An 18,223-nucleotide genomic window follows, 5' to 3' on the forward strand; every position below is an offset into this window, starting at 1 on the left:
TGCAGCCCTCTGCTACCAACCCTGTGCCACCCACACTCAGTACCCTACTGGTTTTAGTTACTATATGAATTCAAGTGAGTGAAGACTGTATTGTGGAGCCTGACAATGGGCAAAGTAGCTCAACAAGAAGCCATTGAGATGGAGGTTGAAAAGGGAGAAAGCAAGGTTTTCATGGCGGGTGCAGGTTGTGTTGGTTTTCTACAATGCAACCTGTACAGAAGAGCAGTATGGTTGCATAGTTAAGCATCCCAAATTTAGGAAATATCTAAGTTGAGATTTCCCTGGTAACCTTAGGTTGCCTCTGTCAGTATGTGTGTGCTTTACTGTGATCTTTAAGGATGTGTTCAACATAGAATCATAGAATCATTTTGTTTGGAAGAGACTTTTAAGAACATTGAGTCCAACCATAACCTAACTCTGAACCATGTCCCTAAGAACCTCATATATACGTCTTTTAAACACCTCCAGGAATGGTGACTCAACCACTTCCCTGGGCAGCCTGTTCCACTGCTTCACAGCCCTTCCCTTTTTGGCAGTCCCAAAAATCTTACACATCCAGTCTTTTCAAAAAGACTCAGCCCCATTCAATGCACTGCAAGACAATAATCCAGGAATTAACTGGATTTGGGTAGGGAATGAGACAATCACATAGGTGCCTTGGAACTGTAACAGAAGCTGGAAAATGTGTACTGAATGATAAGTGGACTGTGAAAAAGTGTGCTAGAGAGAAAGCAAGCAGTCACTGAAGCTATCTAATTAAACTCTTAGAGCTGGGCAAGAACTGCAGCCACGCAGAAGGAAAAGAACAGAAATTCCCATGCAACAATTAAAATGTAAATATGTTCCGCTTTCTGCTCCTTGACTGCTTTGTGTTACTTAAACTATAAAAATCTATACTTTGCTTTCTTACTATGCTTTAATACCATGAAGGTATTTAAAAACAATTCAAATACAACTTTAAAAAGATACCTTGAAACAAAGTAATTGCAAAATTAAAAACTGAATCAGAATACCCTGGAGAAATGTCAGGATAGTCTTTTATTTTTTTTTTCTTTCCCAATGGCAAAGTTTAATTTCAATCAATACTGTTAAAAAGAAATTTAATTGGAAAAATCCACCGTAAAATTTTAAATAAGCCTTCCTAAGCACTTTGAAAAATTTGCCTGTTGCATCTTCATCAAAGCTCACCAAATCAGTGTGTCTCTAGAAGCTGAAACTCCTGTTCCTCCCAAATAAACTCTATTTCCCTCACAGAACTGTTGCAATAAGCAATTAATTCATTTACAAAACACTCTTGTATTACTGCAATGAATGTCACAGAAAACAGAAGGCAAAAATTAATAATTCTATGTTAATTGTAAAGACTGGGTTTTATGAGGTACGTCAGGCCTGAGGTCACCCATGAGGCAACTGAATATAAAGAAATATAAAAAAGATATCCACTCAACGAGCACTTCACATGTAACCTATAACATGAGTCTGTTTTTTAGTACTATCATAATGCATATGATTGCGTACAGTTACTCAGGAAATCATTATTCCGACCTATTCAAAATTACTTACTTTATTTAGTGATTTTAAAGTCCTTCTAACATTGCAGGTATACAACAAAATATATTCTGAAGTAAGCTTATGAGATGCTAAAGTGAGTAATCTGTTTTAGCCATCCCTTTAAAACAAAAATAAGCAGTTATTTTCAATAATGCAATCAACAACTGAATGAAAAGAGATTCAATAACTTCTTAAACAGGAATTTAAAAGGTTCTTTCAACAGCCACACTTTCCCCTTTCAAAAAGAATGTTTTCCAGTTTTCAAAGCACCTTCAGGATGGACAAGGGATCAGACCCAGCCAGCATGGGTTTAGGAGGGGCAGGTCCTGTCTGGCCAACCTGATCTCCTTTTATGATCAGGTGACTCACCTGGTGGATGAGGGGAAAGCCGTGGATGTGGTCTATCTAGACTTCAGCAAAGCCTTTGACACTGTCTCCCATAATATATTCCTGCAAAAGCTGGTAGCCCATGGCTTGGACAAGTGTACTCTCTGTTGGGTTAAGAACTGTCTGGAGGGCCGGGCCCAGAGAGTACTGGTGAATGGGGCTGCATCTAGCTGGCAGCCAGTCACTAGTGGTGTCTCCCAGGGGTCAGTGTTGGGTCCAGCCTGTTTAACATCTTTATTGACGATTTAGATGAGGGGATTGAGACCATCATCAGCAAATTTGATGATGACACCAAGTTGGGAGGGAGCTGCTGGAAGGCAGGAGGGCTCTGCAGAGGGATCACAGAATCACAGAATCGACTGGGTTGGAAAAGACCTCAGAGATCATCGAGTCCAACCCTTGGTCCAACTCTAGTCTGTTTACTAGATCATGGCACTAAGTGCCATGTCCAACGTCACTTTAAAAACCTCCAGGGACGGCGAGTCCACCACCTCCCTGGGCAGGCCGTTCCAATGCCTGAGCACTCTCTCTGTAAAGAATTTCTTCCTAATATCCAGCCTAAATTTCCCCTGGCAGAGTTTAAGCCCATGCCCCCTTGTCCTATTGCTGACTGCCTGGGAGAAGAGACCAATCCCCACCTGGCTATAACTTCCCTTCAGGTAGTTATAGAGAGTGATGAGGTCACCTCTGAGCCTCCTCTTCTCCAGACTAAACAACCCCAGCTCCCTCAGCCTCTCCCCATAGGTCTTGTGCTCAAGTCCCTTCACCAGTCTTGTTGCTCTTCTCTGGACCCGCTCCAGCACTTCAATGTCTTTCCTGAACTGAGGGGCCCAGAACTGAACACAATACTCCAGGTGTGGCCTCACCAATGCAGAGTACAGAGGAAGGATCACTTCCCTTGTCCTGCTGACCATGCTATTTTTGATACAGGACAGGATCCCATTGGCCTTCTTGGCCACCTGGGCACGCTGTTGGCTCATGTTGAGCTTCCTGTCAGTTAGTACCCCCAGGTCCCTTTCTGCCTGACTGCTCTCCAGCCACTCTGTGCCCAGGCTGTAGCACTGCAGGGGGTTGTTGTGACCAAAGTGCAGCACCCGGCACTTGGCCTTATTGAACTTCATCCCATTGGAATCAGCCCACTTTTCCAGTCTATCCAGATCCCTCTGCAGAGCCCTCCTGCCTTCCAGCAGGTTGACACTCCCTCCCAACTTGGTGTCATCAGCAAATTTGCTGATGATGGTCTCAATCCCCTCATCTAAATCGTCAATAAAGATGTTAAACAGGACTGGACCCAACACTGACCCCTGGGGAACACCACTAGTGACTGGCCGCCAGCTAGATGCAGCCCCATTCACCAGCACTCTCTGGGCCCGGCCCTCCAGCCAGTTCTTAACCCAGCAGAGAGTGCACTTGTCCAAGCCATGGGCTACCAGCTTTTGCAGGAGTATATTATGGGAGACAGTGTCAAAGGCCTTGCTGAAGTCCAGATAGACCACATCCACGGCTTTCCCCTCATCCACCAGGTGAGTCACCTGATCCTAAAAGGAGATCAGGTTGGTCAGACAGGACCTGCCCCTCCTAAACCCATGCTGGCTGGGTCTGATCCCTTGTCCATCCTGAAGGTGCTGTGTGATTGCATTCAGGATGATCTGCTCCATAACCCTGCCAGGCACCGAGGTCAGGCTGACAGGCCTGTAGTTACCAGGGTCAGCTTTGCAGCCCTTTTTGTGGACTGGGGTAACATTGGCCAATTTCCAATCATATGGGACCTCCCCAGTGAGCCAGGACTGTTGGAAGATGATGGAGAGCGGCTTGGCAAGTTCTTCTGCCAGCTCTCTCATCACCCTAGGATGAATCCCATCTGGTCCCATAGACTTGTGAGGATCCAGATGGCTCAGTAAATCACCAACTATTTCCTCCTGGAATACAAGGGGCCTGTTTGGCTTCCTATCTCTGTCAACCACCTCCAGAGGCCAGTTGTCCTGAGGGCCACCTGTCTTTCTGGTGAAAACTGAGGCAAAGTAGGTATTAAGTACCTCAGCTTTCTCCTCATCTTTGTTAACTATATTTCCCTCAAAGTCCAACAGAGAATGGAGGTTTTCCTTGCCCCTTCTTTTGTTATTAACATATTTAAAGAAGGACTTTTTATTATCCCTGACAGAATTGGCCAAATTAACCTCAAATTGCACTTTTGTTTCCCTGATTTTTTTCCTGCATGATCTAGCTATTTCCATAAATTCTTCATAAGTAGTCAGCCCTTTTTTCCACAGTTGGTAAAGTCTCTTTTTATTTCTGATTTCATTCAGAATCTCCCTGTTTAGCCAAGCCGGTTGTCTTCCTCGCCGGCTAGCCTTTCGGCACACTGGTATAGCCTGTACCTGTGCACTCAAAACCTCCTGCTTGAAGCATGTCCAACCCTCCTGGGCCCCCTTGTTTTTAAGCATTGTTTCCCAGGGTATGCTCCGAACTAGGCTTCTGAATAGGCAAAAGTCTGCCCTCCGGAAGTCCAGCGTTAAGGTTTTGTTAATGGTTCTCCCTGCATCTCTGAGTATTGAAAATTCTATTATTTCATGGTCGCTATGACCCAGGCGGCCTCCAACCACTACATCTCCCACCAGCCCTTCTCTGTTTGTAAACAATAGGTCTAGCGGGGTCTTGCCCCTGGTAGGCTCATTTACCAGCTGATGAAGGAAATTGTCCTCTACACACTCTAGGAACTTCCTAGACTGCCTCTTCTGTGCAGTATTGAGCTCCCAGCAGATATCCGGCAGGTTAAAGTCACCCACAAGAACAAGGGCCGTCGATTTTGAGACATCTGCCAGCTGCTTGTAGAATAATTCATCTCCTTCATTTTCCTGATTGGGCGGTCTATAACAGACACCCACGAGGATGTCAGCCTTGTTGAACTTCCCTCTGATTCTGGTCCACAGGCACTCAACCTTGTCGCTGCTGACCTCAAGTTTAACAGAGTCGAGTGACTCTCTAATATATAAAGCCACCCCTCCACCTCTCCTACCCTGCCTATCTTTTCTGAAGAGCTTGTAGCCACATATAGCAGCACTCCAGTCATGAGAGTCATCCCACCATGTTTCTGTGATGGCAACTATGTCATAGCTTTCCTGCTGCACAATGGCTTCCAGCTCCTCTTGTTTGTTGCCCATACTGCGTGCATTAGTGTACATGCACTTCAGGTGGTCTGCTGATTTCACTCTTAATTCGGGCTTTCCATCTTTAGGCTGATCTTTGGAGAGCCCGGTTTCAATCCCTTCCCCTTTCAAACCTAGTTTAAAGGATCTGGATAGACTGGAAAAATGGGCTGATTCCAATGGGATGAAGTTGAACAAGGCCAAGTGCCGGGTGCTGCACTTTGGCCACAACAACCCCCTGTAACGGTCCAGGCTGGGCACAGAGTTGCTGGAGAACAGTCAGGCAGAACGGGACCTGGGGGTATTAATTGACAGGAAGCTCAACATGAGCCAACAGTGTGTCCAGGTGGCCAAAAAGGCCAATGGTATCCTGTCCTGTATCAAAAATAGCGTGGTCAGCAGGACAAGGGAAGTGATCCTTCCCCTGTACTCTGCATCATTCTTTCTTCTCCCCTACAAGCCTGTGTCACAACTGTGGAGAAACTTTGTGACAAACCGTCCAAGAGGGAGGACAGATCCTACTTGTCACATGCACGGGCCCGAGCCACAGCTATTAGGAAGAGAAGCCCTTCTGCAGCATCTGCAGAGTGGTGCTACAGGCAGGGCTTTGGATTTTTTGATAATGGTTGGTTTTATAAGACACCAGTCCGGACAGTGTCACGTGGGAAAGGTTTATCTCAGAGGGGCAAAAGAATGCTGGGTCAGGAATTAGCTGGGCTCATTTGGAGAGCTTTAAACTAGGCTCGAAGGGGGATGGGGTTGTAGCTGGGCTTGTCCCAGTGGGGCAGCATTCTAAAACTGATGAGGACCAGGTGGCCTCCTATGCTCCTAGGGAGAAATGGGAGTGCTCTGCTCGCTCCCTGAAATGCCTGTACACCAATGCACGCAGCATGGGGAATAAGCAGGAGGAGTTAGAATCCTATGTTCAGCTGGGAGATTATGACCTGGTGGCAATTACAGAAACATGGTGGGACAGTTCACATGACTGGAATGTGGTCATGGATGGCTATGCCCTTTTCAGAAAAGACAGGCCAGCCAGGCGTGGTGGTGGAGTTGCTCTCTATGTGAGAGAGCAACTACAATGTACTAAATTCTGCCGAGGAGTGGATGATGAGCGAGTTGAGAGTGTATGGGTCAGGATCAAGGGGCAGGCTGGCAGGGGTGACACTGTTGTGGGTGTCTGTTACAGGCCACCAGATCAGGCTGAGGAAGTTGATGAGGCCTTCTATGGGCAGCTGAGAGTGGCCTCGCAGTCACAGGCCCTGGTTGTTGTGGGTGATTTTAACTTCCCTGATGTTTGCTGGAAGGACCATTCAGCCAGCCAGCCACAGTCCAGGAGGTTCCTCCAGTGCATTGATGAGAACTTCCTCATGCAGATGGTGGAGGAGCCGACTAGGAGAGGTGCACTGCTGGATCTCATCCTCACTAACAAGGAGGGTCTGGTCGAAGCAGTAAAGGTTGAGGGCTGCCTGGGTTGCAGTGACCACGAGATGGTGGAGTTCAGCATCTTGTGTGGCAGGAACAGAATAACAAGTAGAATTGCAACCCTGGACTTTAGCAGGGCTAACTTTGGCCTTTACAAGCAATTGCTGGGGGAAATCCCATGGGCAAGACTGCTTGAAGGAAAAGGGACCCAAGAGAGCTGGATTGCATTCAGAGATTGCTTCTTCCACGCTCAGGATCAGAGCATCCCCACACGTAGGAAGTCAAGGAAGGGAGCCAGGAGGCCTGCATGGTTGAATAGGAATCTATTGGGTATGCTCAAGCAGAAGAGAAGAGTTTACAGGTCATGGAAGCAGGGGCTGGCCACTTGGGAAGAATATAAGGCTGCTGTTAGAGGATGTAGGAAGGCAGCTAGGATAGCCAAGGCCTCCTTAGAATTACAGCTGGCGAGAGGGGTCAAGGACAGCAAAAAGAACTTTTTCAAATACATAGCGGATAAAACTAATACCAGAGGCAATGTAGGCCCACTGAGGAATGGGGTGGGTGTGCCCTGGTGGCGGAAGATACAGAGAAGGCAGAATTACTGAATGCCTTCTTTGTCTCTGTCTACTCTGCCGGAGGCTGTCCTGGGGAGCCCTGTACCCCTGAGACCCCAGATGAAGCCAGGTCAATGAAGAAGCTTGCTTTAGTTGATGAGGACTGGGTTAAGGAGCAATTAAATAGACTGGACATCCATAAATCCATGGGTCCAGATGGGATGCATCCGCGAGTGCTGAGGGAGCTGACTGAGGTCATTGCTGGACCGCTCTCCATCATCTTTGCCAAGTCTTGGGAAACGGGAGAGGTGCCCGAGGATTGGAGGAAAGCAAATGTTACTTCAATCTTCAAAAAGGGCAAGAAGGAGGACCCGGGTAACTATAGACCGGTCAGCCTCACCTCTGTCCCTGAGAAAGTAATGGAACAACTTATCCTTGGTGCTATCTCAAGGCATATCAAGGATAAGAAGGTTATTAAGGGCAGTCAGCATGGCTTTACCAAGGGTAAGTCATGCTTGACCAACCTCATAGCCTTTTATGAGAATGTAACAAGGTGGATGGATGATGGCAGAGCCGTAGATGTGGTCTACCTTGACTTCAGTAAAGCCTTTGACACAGTCTCCCACAGCATCCTAGTTGCTAAGTTGCGGAAGTGTGATCTAGACAATAGAGCAGTGAGGTGAGTTACAAACTGGCTTAAGGAGAGAAGCCAGAGAGTGGTAGTCAATGGTGCGGAGTCTAGTTGGAGGCCAGTATCTAGTGGAGTACCTCAGGGGGCAGTACTGGGGCCAGTATTATTCAATATATTCATTAACGACTTAGACGAGGGAATAGAGTGTACTATCAGCAAGTTTGCTGATGACACTAAGCTGGGAGGAGTGGCTGACACGCCAGAAGGCTGTGCTGCCATCCAGCGAGACCTAGACAGGCTGGAGAGTTGGGCGGGGAATAACCTGATGAAATTTAACAAGGAAAAGTGTAGAGTCCTGCATCTGGGCAGGAACAACCCCAGGTTCCAGTATCGGTTGGGAAATTACATATTAGAGAGCAGTGTAGGGGGATAGGGACCTGGGGATCCTGGTGGACAACAGGATGACCATGAGCCAGCACTGTGCCCTTGTGGCCAGGAAGGCCAATGGCATCCTGGGGTGTATTAGAAGGGGGGTGGTTAGTAGATCAAGAGAGGTCCTCCTTCCCCTCTACTCTGCCCTGGTGAGACCACATCTGGAATATTGTGTCCAGTTCTGGGCCCCTCAGTTCCAGAAGGACAGGGAACTGCTGGAGAGGGTCCAGCGTAGGGCAACCAAGATGATTAAGGGAGTGGAGCACCTCCCTTATGAGGAAAGGCTGAGCGAGCTGGGTCTCTTTAGTTTGGAGAAGAGGAGACTGAGGGGTGACCTTATTAATGTTTATAAATATATAAAGGGTGAGTGCCATGAGGATGGAGCCAGGCTCTTCTCGTTAGCAAACAATGATAGGACAAGGGGCAATGGGATCAAGCTGGAACACAAGAGGTTCCACTTAAATTTGAGAAATATCTTCTTCTCAGTAAGGGTGACAGAGCACTGGAACGGGCTGCCCAGGGGGGTTGTGGAGTCTCCTTCTCTGGAGACATTCAAAACCCACCTGGACATGTTCCTGTGCAACCTCACCTAGGCGTTCCTGCTCCAGCAGGGGGATTGGACTAGATGATCTTTTGAGGTCCCTTCCAATCCCAAACATACTGTGATACTGTGATCAGCCCAAGAGAAATGCAACATGTCATGAGGTGAATTATGTTTTTTTTTTCTGCATGACCAGGGGAAGATATGAGTAATTGGCATGGAAAACACACTGCTGACCTAGATGCATGAATACGTGAGTTGAAAAATAAAGCTCCCAAGAGAAAAACTGTTCCAGTTTCCAGCAGGAGGCTTTCCAGCCAGAGTACGAGGGATTCTTGTGTCTCCCTACCAGAATCTGTGCAAAGCACCAATTAGTGGAGCCCTGCCTCCAGCCAGGTAGAAGAGAGGGACAATGACGACAGAGTTTATTGGACTGTGTGGATTTATCGGCCTGGTACATCAGAACCACATGAGTATAAAGCCCTGGTAGACACTGATGCACAGTGTACAATGATGCCATCGAATCATAAAGGGTCAGTATCTGTCAGTATTGAAGGAGTGATTGGGGGATCTAAGGAATTGACTGTATTAGAGGCTGAAGTGAGCCTAACTGGAAATGAGTGGGAAAGGCACCCTATTTTGACTGGTCCAGATGCTCCATTCATCCTTGGCATAGACTACCTAATGAGTGGGTATTTTAAGAACCCAAAAGGATATCGATGGGCCTTTGGTATAGCAGCTGTAGAGACTGAGGACATTAAACAGATATCTATTTTGCCTGGTCTTTCTGATGACCCTTCTGTTGTAGGACTGCTTAAGGTCGAAGAGCAACAGGTGCCAATTGCTACCACGACAGTGTACAGACGACAATATCGCATCAACCAAGATTCCCTGATCCCCATTCATAAACTGATCCAGTCTGCACTGGAACAAGATAAAGCTCCAGAATACCTGCAATACATTGATGACATCATCATATGGGGTGATACAGCAGCAGAAGTGTCGTGGTTGAGACGGACAAGCGACATAGACCAAGTTCTTCCAGGATGAAAGTAGTAGATGCCATTTATTGTCACAAGTGCATTTTTATACAGTTTTACCAATTCATGTGTCTCTTCACTATTGGTTACAAGTTACAGCACTAACATCTCATTGGCTATTTTTACTATCATCAATGTTACTCTTCTACTCCCTTCTCTCTCACGGGTACATCCTTAACATCTCCGGATACTCCTTTACTCCCATCTTTCTCACGGGTAGGCCTTCATATCTTCAGGGCTAATTTCTGTTCCCATGCCCTCCGTCAGGGAATCCACGGACCCACCATAGTCCCCCACAATTCTCCCTTTTTGTTTTTGTGCTAAAAAAATTGCCTTCATTGTCCGCTGCAGGGGCCTTTGCAGCAGAGAAATCATGCATGGCAACATTAGTAACACAACCACAACAATCATCAAAACAATCAGTCCTGTTTTTGCTACTGCTAACAACCATCCTAAAAACCCTCAACCACTAAGCAATTTATTTAACAAATCCCATCAAAATCTTCACACCCATGTCCTTAAGCTAATAACAAAAAGTCTATCGCGGCTCTACTCTGCCGTGTGGCATGTCTGACAGAATCTACATCTAACAAAAGTCCACTTAAAGCCTTTTAAGTTCTGTTAGTTTGCTTAACTAGCCAGCATCCTAATTTTTCTAAAATATTTAAAGCTTTTAGCTGTGCCAACACCAGATACAAGAGACCCTAAAACCCTTAACCTTGATCCCCAAAAATCTACATTATCATCACATTTTGACTCATATACATGCAAAATGTGTTTTTCTCATCTTGCTCTTCTGTGATCTATTATCATAGATACATTGGGCGTTAAGAGAGTTAATAGTCCCTAAATACAGACCTCCAACAGCATTAGAAGGAATTCCTGGCCAGGCTCTGTCTCCACAGATCAAGAATACACCATACAGGAGGTTTTGGGGTCGCTCTCCCACATTATCAATGACACCCCTTGGATTCTTCTGCGAGGCATTACACCATTGAGTTTCATTTCTATAGTCACCAAGGGTAGCATTAATATTTTGCAGTTTATCCATTCATGTTCTCGTATATTGTTCTGACACTTTTCACAAACCAGCTGGATACAAGTGTCCATGGGCACAAATGCCAGCAATTCAGAATCAGATACGTGCGTTGAATCTTGGCTACGTACTCAAAATCACAAATCAAATTTAGAAGTTCCTCCTTAAAAGCTCTAAGTAATGTAAAGCTGAGCCAAGTTCTGCTCATTGGGTTGAACCTTCAATAATTTTCACAGAATGATACCAATTGTTATCTTCACACCAAACCACTACAGCTTTATGAGACTTCCCAGAATCATCAACAAAAACCGTGCAAGTATGTAGGATCAGACCAGATACACATATGATCTGTGACCTGATGTTAAAGACTTGCAGGTTCTGCAGCAATTTACATTTTACATTTACTCATGCCAAAAGCTGTGCTGTTAAGAAAACCAGCTAGTGCAATTTACAAAGACATAGATTACAAAATAAAAAAAAAATCAGAATTAAATTTCACAAATGGTATATATATGACAAAAGGATCATGGCCTATTAAGACTTAAATTCATTCCCTGCACTTCTTAATCAGAGTAACAATCGGTACATCAGTCTGTTAGCAATCTCATCATACTGTCCCACAATAGCCACAGGTTTTTTCTTTGTTGTAGCTATAAACAGACAAATCTGCAAGTCCAATCGAATGCAGTCGGCCTGTAAGGTTTTCATAAATTTATTCCTCAAAGTTTCTAACTCCATTTTGGCTGTCATATTTATTGGATTTTTTTTTTTTTTTTCTGGATCCAAGTCCTGTTTCATATCCATTAGTGTAGTATTTGCTTTATAGAAACATTGGCTGTTAATACTAGTGGAAATACAACAGCATTCGAAATTTCCTTGGAGATTTCTCACTTGCAGCAAGCTGATCTGCACCATCCCAGCAGCTTCTTGCAGGACATGCAACTGAACAGAATTCTCAGAAAATGTTATTTGAGCTTACAATTTACTTAACAAATCTTAACCTAAGAGAGGTATAGGACTTTCTGGCAACTACAAGAATTCATGTATTAAAACTTTGTTCCAGATTTGGCATTCCATTGGTCTCAAAAAACGGCCTTTCTTTCGTTCTCTCCCATGACCTCAAAAACTAGCATGGTGAATTTACTAAGAAGTCTCTTACAACTAATTACCAAAGAATAAGTCTATCAACAAATTTTTGGTTTAATTTTCCAGTTTCATTAGAACTACAGGTCTGCTAAGGATGCCTTTAAACTTCACCCTCGGACTGCTCCATTAAGTATTACATCGCTGCAGTGGGGGGGAGAGAAAACCCCCCTTTCACCACTTTAAAAGTGGGCAGCCAGGTTTTTCCTTTTTTTTTTTCTCTTCTTGCTGCAGTTTAGATATAGCCAAGGCCACGCAGCTGGTATAATCACTGGTACGAAGTGGGAGGCTCTGGGAAACTTCTCAGTTACAATAAGCTGCACACAGGATTGGGATATTTTGATCTTTTGTTTTCCCATTTCATTCCAACCATAATACACTCAGTAGCTCAGCAGTAGTTACATTCCTTATCTCCATTTAACTTTTACAATTTACAGATGTCAAAAACCAGTATAATAAACATAAATCCATTATTCTGTTTTCCTAGATCCAAATCAGTGAGTATTCCAGCAACTTTTAAATACAACCTCTTCCAAATTCACATCTATCATAGCATTTAGGTGTTTGTTTTGTTTGTGTTTTCTGTTGGTTTGATTTTTTTTTTTGTTTTGTTTTATGGTTTTTTTTTCCAATGCGAATCAGATTTTAACAATTCAAATTCTTTTCTGGCCTCAAAATTGGCAAATTAACTTACAGTACCACACTTCACCAAATTTTTTCCAAAGTTCTGCAAAACAACATTAACTGCAATACAGCACTAAACCCCAGAATTCCACATTTAAGCCACATTTGAGTAAAGTATCATTTCAAGTTTTCTTTTTTCAGAATATTTCCCCGAAAGTTACTCTAACGTGTAAGGATGCATCCTAAAGGGAAGCATGGTGGAATTTTAGCAGTGGAACCGGTTCCCATTTTGTAATTATCTCCCCAAACAAAGTTCTTTTGGTACCAAATATATATATACGCTAATTAAAATACTGAGCTCAGATATGAAAACCATATACCAGGTTCAAATATGCAGATGGATCACACACTTATTCAAGACAATATCTCAATTTTTGCATTGCACCTTTGAACCGCTTACTGCTCAGCCAGGTAGCGGTGCTTCTGGGTCTCCCTGACAAAACAGGTCAGTGCGTGCTGGAGCCCAACAGGCACCCGCCCCCCCGCTGCAGTCAGCTGGACTGGGCAAGGCCTTTTTTTTTTTTTTTTAGTGTCTCATCTGGTGCACTACAACTGTTATTCCAAAACCAGGATTCTTTCAAATCCAGCACATCGAGATGAGACACAGCCTGTCACAGAGTTGCGCAAGTCTGAATGCTGGAATAAAGCTAGCATGCTAGAAAGAAAAATAACAGCTACTACACACAAAATTTTACCATCACATTCATGCAGTAAAGAACTCAATTACTCATGATATTCTGTATTATCACAAAACGCACATTTTGAGTCAACGGATTCTCATGATTTAACAGACTGTGAACTTATCGTACCATATAACAAAGACCTACCAAAACTGTAACATACTTAAACCAATACCCACAAAGAAAACAAGTTAATGAGGAAAGCATCTTGCAACTTCAGCAAGTTTTCTGTGACCTGTGTGTTATCAGTTAACTCTCTCTCAGCTTGTTGAAGTTCAAACTGTTCCACCTGTAAAACTGTCTGTAATGATCTAATGATTTCTTGCAGAGATTTATTTTGTCCTGCTCTTCTCACCTTAAAAACAACATTAATTGCAACAAAGCATTATGCTTCAAGGTTCTATCCTCTGGCCACTTTTCCCATTCATCTAACTTAAACAGCAGCCACCATTAATTACAATATTTCACAAGATCTTCTTTCCTCATATTTCCAAGTGCTTTCCTATGTTTCAAAACACCTCCCAATACTGATTTCTTAGGAACACGACTGAAAACAGTCATTTCTGACCTTATCTGGTAAGTAAAAACCATGAGAAGGGGAGGGGGGGCGGAAAACACAGGGCTGCTTGCAGCACGACTGGGAAAAGTGTGGAGAAAGTTTTACGGCGCACTTATACCACAAAGAAACAATTCTAACAACAACTAGTAAAACAATTAACTCACATTCCTGACAAGCTGTTTGATTTTCAGAGAGGCAATACACAGGAGCACATAATATGTACTGTAAAACTCGCAGATAACATGTTGATAGCAAACATTAGCATTCTCTACTGCTAAATTCAACACCAGTGCTTCCTTAGCTCCTAAGTTTTCAACCTGCTTATTGATGGCCTCTTGAAGACGGTCAATAAATTGCATGTAATTCTCACTGGGACCCTGATTAATAGTTGCAAATGATTTGGGTGCTTTGTTAGTTTCAGACACCTTTATCATAGCTTGATATGCGAGGTCTGTTGACTGCCTCAGGATTTCAGATACTTATCGCGCCTGTAGTTGTGGTGTGTCAATTAATGTCTCTTCCAAGAGTTGTGGGATACCTGCCACTGTCAACATATCCCCATCGTTCCGTCCTAAATGATCTATAGCTGTTACATTGTATAGGTCTAATTTTGCTTGAGTATTTCATAGTTTTTATCTGATCTCAGGGCAACATGTACACATACTCTTTTGCCTGTTAACTTTTCAAAAAAAAACCAAAACGCTGCAGACCCTCATCCTCATCCGAGTCATCAGATAACGTGGACTTGAACGGTGCTGGAGAATCACCAGTAACTGGGGGAGTTCGGGGTTTGGAACAGTGCTTTTTTTGCTTTTTTTTTTTTTTTTTTTTTTTTTTTTCAAATCTAGCCCAGAGAAGTCACCCCCCTCCGCTGTCTCTGCATGTTCCCGTTGCTCTTTTAATCCTCTCTAAGTCTCTAGCAACAAGTGCCATGTTGTTAACAGTTCAGTTGTTTCTTTGGATCTTTCAGTAGTGCTTTGCCCCATAGTAACATAGTCCTTTTTAAATTCAATTCCAGAGGGCTAATACCCTGCTTCTTCAGAAGCAACTTCCATGCAGATAATACAATACCATCTTCTTTAGATAAGTTCCAACCTCCCTGTTCCCAGTAGCTCACTAACTCTTGGCGTGGTGTCTTTTCAAGGATCCGGATCTTCGGCAGCTCCCCCCTGCTGCTCTGTCAGCTGTACTGGGGTCTGTCTCCACAGCTCGTCTTCGGCTGTCACAGCTTCACCACTGTCTCTTCTGCATGCGAGATCCTCTTCATGCAGGATCACGTCAGGGTCACCAGATGTCGTGGTTGAGATGGACAAACGACATAGATCAAGTTCTTCCAGGATGAAAGTAGTAGATGCCATTTATTGCCACAAGTACATTTTTATACAGTTTTACCAATTCATGTGTCTCTTCATTATTGGTTACAAGTTACAGCAGTAACATGTCATTGGCTATTTTTGCTATCATCAATGTTACTCTTCTACTCCCTTCTCTCTCACGGGTACATCCTTAACATCTCCGGATACTCCTTTACTCCCATCTTTCTCATGGGTAGGCCTTCATATCTTCAAGGCTGATTTCTGTTCCCATGCCCTCCGTCAGGGAATCCATGGACCCACCATAGTCCCCCACACAGAAGTCTTCAAGAAAGGTGAGAGAATAATTCAAATTCTTTTGAAAGCTGGTTTTGCCATGAAGAGAGGTAAGGTCAAGGGACCTGCCCAAGAGATTCAGTTTTTGGGAATTAAACGGCAAGATGGATGTTGCCAGATCCCGATAGAGGTGACTGACAACAGCTATGTCCCCACCAACTAGCAAAAAGGAAACACAAGCCTTTTTAGGTGTTGTGGGCTTCTGGAAAATGGGTATTCCAGATTACAGCCAGATCGTGCGCCCTCTTTATCAAGTGACTCGAAAGAAATGTGATTTTCAGTGGGGCCCTGAGCAACGACAAGTCTTTGAACAAATTAAACAAGAGATTGTTCATGCAGTAGCTCTTGGATCAGTCTTGACAGGACAAGGAATTAAGAATGTGCTCTATACTGCAGCTGGGGACAATGGTCCTACCTGGTGTCTCTGGCAAAAGGCACCAGGTGAGACTCGAGGTCGACCTCTAGGATTTTGGAGTAGAAGATATAAAGGCTCAGAGGCCAATTATACTCCATCTGAGAAAGAGATACTGGCAGCATATGAAGGAGTTCGATCTGCTTCAGAAGTGATTGGTACTGATTGGTGCAGCTCCTCCTGGCGCCCTGATTACCAGTACTAGGCTGGATGTTCAAGGGAAAGGTTTCTTCCACGCATCATGCAACTGAAGCTACATGGAGTAAGTGGACTGCATTAATCACACAGTGGGCTTGAATAGGGAAACCTAATCGCCCGGGGATCTTAGAAATGATCGCAGACTGGCTGGAAGGCAAAGATTTTGGAGTATCACCTGAAGAAGAGGAGGTGATGTGTGCTGAGGAAGCCCCACCATTTAATGAATTACCAAAGACTGAAAAGCAGTATGCCTGTTCACTGATCGGTCCTGTCGTCTTGTAGGAAAACATCAAAAGTGGAAATCTGCTGTATGGAGTCCTACATGACAAGTCACAGAGACTGATGAGGGACGAGGTGAATCAAGCCAGTTTTCAGAGGTAAAAACCATACAGCTGGCGTTGGACATTGCTGAAAGAGAAAAGTGGCCAGTACTTTATCTCTGTATTGACTCATGAATGGTGGCAAATGCCTTGTGGGGGTGGTTTATGCAGTGGAAGCAAAATAACTGGAAGCACAGAGGCAAGCCTATTTGGGCTGCCACATTGTGGCAGGACATTGCTGCTCAACTAGACAACCTGACTGTAAAAGTACGCCATGTAGACACCCATGTGCCTAAAAGTCAAGCCACTGAGGAACATCAAAACAACCAACAAGTGGATCAAGCTGCTAAGATTCAAGTAGCTGAGGTGGATTTGGACTGGCAACATAAAGGTGAACTTTTCCTAGCTTGGTGGGCCCATGATGCTTCAAGGACGGGATGCAGCATATAAATGGGCTCGAAACCAAGGGGTGAACTTAACCATGGACATTATTTCACAGGTTATCCATGATTGTGAAACATGTGCTGCAATCAAGCAGGCCAAAAAGTTAAAGCCTCTGTGGTATGGGGGCAGTGGTTGAAATATAAATATGGGGAGGCCTGGCAGATTGACTATATTATACTCCCTAGAACACGCCAAGGCAAGCGCTATGTGCTTACAATGGTGGAAGCAACCACAGGATGGCTGGAAACATATCCTGTGTCTCATGCCACTGCCCAGAACACTATTCTGGGCCTTGAAAAACAAGTCCTGTGGCAACATGGTACTCCAAAAAGAATTGAGTCAGACAATGGGACTCATTTTAAAAAATAGTCTCATAACCAACTGGGCCAAAGAACATGGTATCGAATGGATATATCATATCCCCTATCATGCACCAGCCTCTGGGAAGATTGAGCAATATAATGGTTTGTTAAAAACTACTCTGAAGGCAATGGGAGGTGGAACTTTTAGAAATTGGGAGAAGAATTTGGCACAAGCCACCTGGTTAGTTAACACCAGGGGATCAATCAATTGAGCTGGCCCTGCTCAGAGCTTTTACATACAGTGGAAGGGGATAAAGTCCTTGTGGTGCATGGAAGGAACATGTTAGAAAAAACTGTCTGGGTTATTCCTGCTTTAGGCAAAGGCAAACCCATTCGTGGGATTGTTTTTGCTCAAGGGCCTGGATATACTTGGTGGGTAATGCTTAATGATGGTGAAGTTCAATGTGTACCTCAAGGAGATTTGATACTGGGTGAGAATACTCAAACTGTATGAGGGTAATTGCTGCATGGCACTAACAGTGTTCCATAAGTGTCTTTCAGGTTGATGCAGTGGTGGTGATGAACCCTGAGCTAAGCTCATCGAGTGGCGTCCAGTAACCTTCCTGAGAATGACATCTCTGAAAATTCCTGGACACAAACTGCACCAGATTGCATATCATCTCTCCTGCCTAGAGAGAGTCTGCTGTGATAGAGAGACTTGCACTCATGAACTAGTGATACGCATATTTTTGTGTATGTGTATATACATTTGAAGACAGGCAGAAAGCAGTAGTGATTTGGGTATGACTCAAATGGTATGGAATAAGGGGTGGAATGTCCTGGTTTTGTTAAAAACAAGACCAGTTCTCTTTTAGTGATTTTTCTTTCAGCTAAGTTCTTCTAGGTGGCTGTACTTTTCTGATTTTTAGCCTGCATATCTTTTCCTCAGATGCTGTACTCAGTACTGATAACAAGACCAACAGAATGCTCAAGAAGCTCATGTTTGGATTTATTACTATGGTAGCCAAGAAAGACTGATAAGTTTTCACACGTTCCGTCATGAGAGGGGTGTGGTTAAGGAGGGGTGGA

The sequence above is a fragment of the Nesoenas mayeri genome, assembly GCF_963082525.1.
Source record: "Nesoenas mayeri genome assembly, chromosome: W".
NCBI classification, from domain to species: Eukaryota; Metazoa; Chordata; class Aves; order Columbiformes; family Columbidae; genus Nesoenas; species Nesoenas mayeri.